This window comes from Cebus imitator, unplaced genomic scaffold, assembly GCF_001604975.1.
Source record: "Cebus imitator isolate Cc_AM_T3 unplaced genomic scaffold, Cebus_imitator-1.0 Scaffold24, whole genome shotgun sequence".
Taxonomy (NCBI): Eukaryota; Metazoa; Chordata; class Mammalia; order Primates; family Cebidae; genus Cebus; species Cebus imitator.
The window spans coordinates 10,829,809-10,830,252 of record NW_016107339.1 but is presented as its reverse complement, the minus strand read 5'-3'; positions in this window follow the sequence as shown (position 1 = coordinate 10,830,252).

Here is a 444-nt window from a genome sequence, read left to right as displayed (position 1 = left end):
CTGGTTCTCTGCACCATGAGGAGCCCTGCTTGGCTTTTATTTCCAATTTGTCATAAGGGCAGGAAAATAAACTGATATGAATCCATGTTATTTGCTTAGCTGCTCTTTGAAAACATGAGGTGGCTGAGAGGGGGCTGAAAGGCTGCCTTTGGAGATGGAGAAATGTTGGATAGGTCTGAATCTCTTGGGGAGGGTAAGCACTTACCCAAAATCTGGAATTAGCTACAATTCCAAGTTCCTAATTCAACCTTCCCACAGCGTTTACTACACTTGATCTATGCAAAGTGTATTTGGGTAAAGGGAGGGATAAAGAAGAAGGTCTTGTCTTCACCCAGGAGATAGTCAGCTGTGTTCTGGAGACACCTGTGAACGTTAATAGCTGCATTGACAAAATTACTGAAGGAAAAACTAACTCGAGTAAATCTTTTTTTTTTTTTTTTTTTT